Source organism: Phyllobates terribilis, unplaced genomic scaffold, assembly GCF_046119375.1.
Source record: "Phyllobates terribilis strain yellow unplaced genomic scaffold, ASM4611937v1 Scaffold_4__5_contigs__length_816908805, whole genome shotgun sequence".
NCBI lineage: Eukaryota > Metazoa > Chordata > Amphibia > Anura > Dendrobatidae > Phyllobates > Phyllobates terribilis.
The window spans coordinates 674,242,591-674,250,655 of record NW_027362764.1 but is presented as its reverse complement, the minus strand read 5'-3'; the positions used below and the strand labels follow the sequence as shown (position 1 = coordinate 674,250,655).

The window sequence follows — 8,065 nt, the reverse complement described above, 5'->3', positions numbered from 1 at the left end:
GGCGGACAGAGCTGAGCAAAGCGAAAACCGCAGATGCGGCGGACAGAGCTGAGCAATGCGAAAACCGCAGACGCGGCGGACAGAGCTGAGCAAAGCGAAAACCGCAGACGCGGGGCGGTCAAAGCAGAGCAAAGCGAAAACCGCAGACGCGGGGCGGACAGAGCAGAGCAAAGCGAAAACCGCAGACGCGGCGGACAGAGCAGAGCAAAGCGAAAACCGCAGACGCGGCGGACAGAGCTGAACAAAGCGAAAACCGGAGACGCGGCGGACAGAGCGGAGCAAAGCGAAAACCGCTGACGCGGCGGACAGAGCTGAGCAAAGCGAAAACCGCAGACGCGGCGGACAGAGCTGAGCAAAGCGAAATCCGCAGACGCGGCGGACAGAGCTGAGCAAAGCGAAAACCGCAGACGCGGCGGACAGAGCTGAGCAAAGCGAAAACTGCAGACGCGGCGGACAGAGCTGAGCAAAGCGAAAACCGCAGACGCGGCGGACAGAGGTGAGAAAAGCGAAAACCGCAGACGCGGCGGACAGAGCTGAGCAAAGCGAAAACCGCAGACGCGGCGGACAGAGCTGAGCAAAGCGAAAACCGCAGACGCGGCGGACAGAGCTGAGCAAAGCGAAAACCGCAGACGCGGGGCGGACAGAGCAGAGCAAAGCGAAAACCGCGGACGCGGCGGACAGAGCAGAGCAAAGCGAAAACCGCAGACGCGGCGGACAGAGCTGAGCAAAGCGAAAACCGCAGACGCGGCGGACAGAGCTGAGCAAAGCGAAAACCGCAGACGCGGCGGACAGAGCTGAGCAAAGCGAAAACCGCAGACGCGGCGGACAGAGCTGAGCAAAGCAAAAACCGCAGACGTGGTGGGAACAGGGCTCTGTTCACACGGAACAGACTAGAAGGGAAAGGCAGAACCAGATACCCACAGGGTACTTGCAGAGAAGTAGCGAGTGGACCACAAACTCACAAACGGAAGTACAGTGACAATGAGCAGGAGTTAGGTACGCGTTCAGACTCTGCAGAAAAAGGAATGGAACGGACATAGAGAAAAAACAGGTAAAAGATAGGAGAGAGTTCAGACTGGAACTGAGTGTACGGAGGAGACCGACACTGCAGCGGGATACAGGAGCGGGTCTGGGAATACGGCCCCCAGAGAGGCAGGACGAACAGGCAAGGAGCGTGTTCAGACTGGCCTGGAAATACAGCCTCCAGGAAGACGGAACGAACAGGCAAGGAACGAGTACAGACTGCAGGTTAAGGTACACAGATAGGACACAGTACAGACACGGGAACTGATACTGCAAGGCAGGAGACATAGACAGGACTCAGTTCAGACACGGGAACTGATACCGCAAGGCAGGAGACAAAGACAGGACTCAGTTCAGACACGGGAACTGATACCGCAAGGCAGGAGACATAGACAGGACTCAGTTCAGACACGGGAACTGATACCGCAAGGCAGGAGACAAAGAACGGGACCTGGCACCTTCAGAGTGCAAGCACACACTGAATGAAACACTATGCTCAGGCAGGGGTTGATTGCCGCAGCTGGGTTATATACCAGTTGACAGACATCAATAGGCTGAGGACGCACAAGGGGTGTGACCCACAGCAGGTACAAAAAGCAGGAAGTGATCGGGCGCCGCCCTTAAGCAGCATAAACAGACACAAACAGACAGCATGGAGGGAAGCCAGAGAGACATTCTGGACAGGAGATCAAGTGCGCGCTCTTGCACAGTGGGAGATGGACCACTATGCAAGGACGCCGCCAGGTATGTTACAGTACCCCACCCCTTACGCCCCCTCTTCTTCAGGCCTGCCAGAATCTTCCGCAGGGAATTTGAGGGCCAATTCTTCACTTCGAAGAGATCACTTCCACTGTCCACCGGAAAAACTGGTCTCCTCTGGGAAGCTAGGATGCTACCTCCCATCCAGCCACCCTTAGCAACAGACGAAATGGGTGGAGTACCAGGAACAGCACACAAGGAAGTCTCACTCCACATACTTTCAGGTGGCATCCCAGAGGGTACAGGAGACAACTGGAAGTCCTCCACCGGGTTGGAGGGGGACAGAGACTTGGGGGTAATCTCTGCTTCGAGGTACATCTTGTCAAGCTCACAGGAAGAAATAGACGGGTTATCAGGTACAGGATGAGGAAAAGTCACTGTCTCTTTGTTATCTGGTGGTACCCCGGAGGATTCAGGAAACAACTGGAGGTCCTCCGCCGGGTCAGAAGAGTGCAGAGGCTCAGAGAAAACATCTGCTTCAGAGTACACTAGGTCGGACTCACTGGACGAAGCAGGCGAGGTATCGGGTACCGAGTATAGGAAAGTCTCTGTCCGTTTACCACCAGGTGGCACCCCGAAGGTTTCTGGAGACAACTGGCGGTCCTCCGCCTGATCAGAGGGGTGTAGAGACTCATGGGTAACCTCTCCTACGGAGTACACTAGGTCGGACTCACTGGATGAAGCAAGCGAGGTATCAGATCCAGGATATAGGAAAATCTCTGTCCATTCACCACCAGGTGGCACCCCGAAGGGTTCTGGAGACAACTGGAGGTCCTCCGCCTGGTCGGAGGGGTGTAGAGACTCGGGAGTAACCTCTGCTTCGGAGTACACTAGGTTGGACTCACTGGACGAAGAGAGCGAGGTATCAGGTGCAGAGTATAGAAGAGTCTCTGTCCTTTCGCTACCAGGTAGCACCCCGAAGGGTTCTGGAGACAACTGGAGGTCCCCCGCCTGGTCAGAGGGGTGTAGAATCTCATGGGTAACCTCTGCTTCAGAGTACACTAGGTCGGACTCACTGGACGAAGCAAGCGAGGTATCAGATTCAGGATATAGGAAAGTCTCTATCCATTCACCACCAGGTGGCACCCCGAAGGGTTCTGGAGACAACTGGAGGTCCTCCGTCTGGTCGGAGGGGTGTAGAGACTCGGGAGTAACCTCTGCTTCGGAGTACACTAGGTTGGACTCACTGGACGAAGCGAGCGAGGTATCAGGTACAGAGTATAGGAGAGTCTCTGTCCTTTCGCTACCAGGTAGCACCCCGAAGGGTTCTGGAGACAACTGGAGGTCCTCCGCCTGGTCAGAGGGGTGTAGAGACTCGGAGGTAACTACCACTTTGGGGTACCCATTGTCAGGCTCACAGGACGAAGCGGACAAAGTATCGAGTACCGGGTGTAGAGAAGTCTCTCTCCATTTGTCATTGAGTGGTATCCCGGAGGATTCAGGAGGCAACAGGGGATCCTCCGCCAGGTAGTAGAGGTGCACAGACTCTGAGGTAACCACAGCTTTGGAGCATCCTTGGACATGCACACCGGTTAAAGTGGGTGAAGCATCTGATGCCGGGTGCAGGAAGTTCTCCTGTGTGGAGTCTGGATGGGCAGAAGTCTCTTCGGGCAGGAGAACTGGTGCACTACCCACGCACATTACCCGTTGAGGCTTCTCCGGGATACAGGGAGATGAAGCTTCAGTAGGGACTTCAAGGTTGGGGTCAGGAGGTCTCAGGGAGGACAGACCCTGGCGTGACGGCTTGCCTCTACGTCTAGCACGTCTGGACTGCCTCTTGAGGTTGGGAGAAGTATTCCGGAAAGCGTAGTCACCCTGTGAGGATTCTGGGTGGGCAGTAGTCTCATTGGGCTGGAGGACTATTGCGCTACCCACACACATTACCCATTGGGGCTGCTCCGGGATATTGGGAAGTGAAGCTTCAGCAGGAGCCTCCGGGTTAGGATCATCGAAGACCATTAGAAAGGCCACCAGGAAGGCCATTAGGTCCAGGAGGATCGGATCCTGTGTTTCATATAGGGGGTTTATCCATTCCAAGGCATCACCCGCCAGGTAAGACATAATGAATGCCACCTTAACCCAATCGGTGGGAAAACATAGCGGGTAGAACTTGAAGTGTAGCATGCATTGCTCCACAAATGCACGACTTTGTCTTGGATCCCCATAATAACGTAGCGGATCCGCAGGAACGAGAGCAGATAGATCCATCTGGACGGGTGCGTAAATCGCCTGGAACTCAGCTAAAGGGAAAAAAAAAAAAAAAAATTATTTATTTTAATGCATGTATTTGCTGGAAAACTTCTCAGAGAGCGAAGGCAGTGGGGCTCAACGGGAACCATGGCCTGAGCATGCTGTAATGCACACGCCCGGACTGACTGGCGTGTGCGTGTTTATGTAGTGATTCCACTGTGCCATGAACCGGAGAGTGCCTGGAGGGGCGTAACTAAGTATCTGCCCGATCCGACCAAGGTCGCACGAAGGCATACGACGCCAGTGCACCAGGGAGGAACCGAGCAGAGGAACCAGGGTCTACTCCAGGTCAGACTCCGGACACGGCTGTTGACCCACACCGGGGAATACAGGAACAGGCAGACTAGAGCACAGGCTGGGTAGGGTCCAGTACAGACTGGGAGACAAATTCGAAACCGCAGATGCGGTAGACAGAGCTGAGCAAAGCGAAAACCGCAGATGCGGCGGACAGAGCTGAGCAAAGCAAAAACCGCAGACGCGGCGGACAGAGCTGAGCAAAGCGAAAACCGCAGACGCGGCGGACAGAGCTGAGCAAAGCGAAAAGCGCAGACGCGGCGGACAGAGCTGAGCAAAGCGAAAACCGCAGACGCGGCGGACAGAGCTGAGCAATGCGAAAACCGCAGACGCGGGGCGGACAGAGCAGAGCAAAGCGAAAACCGCAGACGCGGCGGACAGAGCAGAGCAAAGCGAAAACCGCAGACGCGGCGGGCAGAGCTGAGCAAAGCGAAAACCGCAGACGCGGCGGACAGAGCTGAGCAAAGCGAAAACCGCAGACGCGGCGGACAGAGCTGAGCAAAGCGAAAACCGCAGACGCGGCGGACAGAGCTGAGCAAAGCGAAAACCGCAGACGCGGCGGACAGAGCTGAGCAAAGCGAAAACCGCAGACGCGGCGGACAGAGCTGAGCAAAGCGAAAACCGCAGACGCGGCGGACAGAGCTGAGCAAAGAGAAAACCGCAGACGCGGCGGACAGAGCTGAGCAAAGCGAAAACCGCAGACGCGGTGGGAACAGGGCTCTGTTCACACGGAACAGACTAGAAGGGAAAGGCAGAACCAGATACCCACAGGGTACTTGCAGAGAAGTAGCGAGTGGACCACAAATTCACAAACGGAAGTACAGTGACAACGAGCAGGAGTTAGGTACGAGTTCAGACTCTGCAGAAAAAGGAATGGAACGGACATAGAGAAAAAACAGGTAAAAGATAGGAGAGAGTTCAGACTGGAACTGAGTGTACGGAAGAGACCGACACTGCAGCGGGATACAGGAGCAGGTCTGGGAATACGGCCCCCAGAGAGGCAGGACGAACAGGCAAGGAGAGTGTTCAGACTGGCCTGGAAATACAGCCTCCAGGAAGGCGGAATGAAGAGGCAAGGAACGAGTACAGACTGCAGGTTAAGGTACACAGATAGGACACAGTACAGACACGGGAACTGATACCACAAGGCAGGAGACATAGACAGGACTCAGTTCAGACACGGGAACTGATACCGCAAGGCAGGAGACAAAGACAGGACTCAGTTCAGACACGGGAACTGATACCGCAAGGCAGGAGACATAGACAGGACTCAGTTCAGACACGGGAACTGATACCGCAAGGCAGGAGACAAAGAACGGGACCTGGCACCTTCAGAGTGCAAGCACACACTGAATGAAACACTATGCTCAGGCAGGGGTTGATTGCCGCAGCTGGGTTATATACCAGTTGACAGACATCAATAGGCTGAGGACGCACAAGGGGTGTGACCCACAGCAGGTACAAAAAGCAGGAAGTGATCGGGCACCGCCCTTAAGCAGCAGAAACAGACACAAACAGAAAGCATGGAGGGAAGCCAGAGAGACATTCTGGACAGGAGATCAAGTGCGCGCTCTTGCACAGTGGGAGATGGACCACTATGCAAGGACGCCGCCAGGTATGTTACAGCCTCCCTCTTTCCATTTAATAAACATTTCTTTCTTTCTTTTTAGCATGTGTTTAAGTTCTGTGTTCATCCATCCTGGTTTCCTTAAATGCTTCCCATTCTTCCTACTTTTCGGGATTGTTAACGATTGTGCTTTGAGAATCTCATTTTTAAAAATTTCCCATCCTTCCTGGACATTTTTGTCCTTAAGGACATCCAGACATTGGATCCTTCCTATTATCTTTCTGAGTCTCTTAAAATCTGCCTTTCTAAAATCTAACCTTGAAGTTTGAGTCTTCACATGTCTTCCTCCACCTAGTTATCCAAAATTCTATAATAGCATGATCGCTGCCTCCTAGGGTCCCAGCCACCTTTACCTCCTCAACCATTTCCTCCCTGTTTATAAGGATTAGATCCAAAGTAGCAGATCCCCTTGTTTTCTCCCCTACCTTTTGGAAGATAAAGTTGTCAGCAAGAGAGGATAAGATAACCTTCCTTGCACTGAGGTTAGCTCTTTGTCAGCCGTCTGGCTTGGTTACACAAGCTTCTTTGCAGAGAAACATGTTACTTCTGCTGGCCCTCGCTAGGCGGCCGGCATCCAAAACCTTCCCTGGGCACCTGCTGAAAGCCTGGCCCCTTCACGGCCCCGGGTGCTTTTAACGCCATCATTTCCACACGGCGAGCTGCGGAGTCAATAAGCACTCCTAGCCGTGGCAAGGAGCTCGGTGTCAGGCCTGCGTGAAGGCGGCGGGGTAGCGTACTTAGCTGCCAACTGGCTCAGAGGCCTTGGGGCTTCCATCATCTAAGTTACTTAAGGTCGGTGTCCGGCAAGGCGCCGTTCCATGCTAGCCGAGCTGGGCAGTAGGGCAAAACGTCATGAAAATGGTCTACAGCACCCGGTGTTCCCAGGAGGTCTCCCATCCAAGTACTGTCTGAGCCCAGCCCTGCTTTGCTTCCAAGATCAGACGAGATCGGGCTTATCCAAGGTGGTATGGCCAGTAAACGCTGCTCGATCCATCGCCCGGCCAGCCTTTCTCAGGATCACTTGGTGGCGAGTGTAACGGGTCTGGGAGGCGGAACCTCTGAGCCACTATACAAGGGGGCAGTCCTTGTAAGCGAGCGGGTGGCGACCAGGGAAGACGGGCCGGAGGTCACAGCAGGTGACCGGGACAGTCTCTGAGTGAACGGGCTGGAGGTCACGGCAAGTGACCGGGGCAGTCTCTGGGTGAACGGGCAGATGGTCACGGTAAGTGACCGGGGCAGTCTCTGGGTGAACGGGCAGATGATCACGGCAAGTGACCGGGGCAGTCTCTGGGTGAACGGGCAGATGGTTACGGCAAGTGACCGGGGCAGTCTCTGGGTAAAGGGTTGGTACGACCTGTGGCGGCTGATGGTAGACGTGAGCTCCCAGGTGAGCAGGCGAGAGTCTCTGGATAAACGGGTGGTCACAGCATGTGACGGCGGAGCTCCCAGGAAGACCAACAGACAGGCGGCAGATGAGCGCTCCCAGGTGAGCGGGCAGAAGTCTCTGGACAGGCGGGTGGTCACAGCACGTGACGGCAGAGCCTCCAGGTAGGCTAGCAGGCAGGTAGCAGATGTGCGCTCCCAGGTGAGCGGGCAAGCTGGTCCATAGACAGACTGAAGAGTTGGAAGGCAGACCGTCGGACCTCAGGCAAGCAGGCAGGTAGTTGATGTGCGCTCCCAGGTGAGCGGGCAAGCTGGTCCTTAGACAGACTGACAGGAGTAGTAAGGCAGACCGTCGGACCTCAGACTAGCAGGCAGGTAGCAGATAATCAGGCAGGAATCTGGCAGGTAACTGGCAGGTAACTGGCAACGGGACCTGAGGGCTGAAGCAGAGTAATAAACAGTGCAACAACATTGCTCGGGCACCTCCATTTTGGAGGAGGTGCCTTATATATGGTGAAGTCCTCCGGCCATTGGCCGGGGACTCCTTAGGACGGCGCGCGCGGCCCCTTTAAGAGGGAGGGAGAGCGCGCGCGCGCGCCCTAAGCACAGTGGACGGGAAGGAGCGCGCGCTGCCAGCAGAGCGGGAGGAGGACGCCGGGCACGGAGCAGGGAGGTGAGGGAAACAGCGTCCCTGCCTAGCAGAGGGCAGGGACGCCGGCGCTACAGCGA

At 55.5% G+C, this 8,065-nt stretch overlaps 1 pseudogene; it reads right to left on the bottom strand.

The window, feature by feature from the left end:
* Nucleotides 1-6,813: 6,813 nt before the first annotated feature.
* LOC141268903 (5S ribosomal RNA) lies at nucleotides 6,814-6,933 on the bottom strand (annotated as a pseudogene).
* Between the last annotated feature and the right edge of the window lie 1,132 nt (nucleotides 6,934-8,065).